Source organism: Sinocyclocheilus anshuiensis, unplaced genomic scaffold (assembly GCF_001515605.1).
Source record: "Sinocyclocheilus anshuiensis isolate Anshui unplaced genomic scaffold, SAMN03320099.WGS_v1.1 scaffold3553, whole genome shotgun sequence".
Lineage (NCBI taxonomy): Eukaryota > Metazoa > Chordata > Actinopteri > Cypriniformes > Cyprinidae > Sinocyclocheilus > Sinocyclocheilus anshuiensis.
Window position 1 is genome coordinate 81,474 of NW_015556005.1, and position 414 is coordinate 81,887.

The window sequence follows — 414 nt, forward strand, 5'->3', positions numbered from 1 at the left end:
CTCTTTCGCGTCGCATGAACGGAGAATTACACACAAAATGATGTCGAATTGTCCGTTTTGACGAGTATTCACGTAAACACAGTTGATTACGTCTTAAGTGAACGTAAACAGTAGGGAAAACGTGTATCAGTACATTATATCCATTGCAGCTGTGCATTCGGGTTTAAAGGGACAGCAGCCTAATTTAGTTGCCATTGTCCGAGTCATTGATGTTAATTAAACAACAAAAGAAAGACAGAAAATCACGCATTGCTCTTGACTGAAAAACTTTAGTAGCCCTAAAGATTAATCTACATTTATTTATATAAATAAATATAAATACTTGAAAGAATGAAGAATATGGTAAACAAGTTGCTATAAAGAATGCATAATTAGCCTATATAACCATTGGTATTTCATTAAAAAGAAGACCAT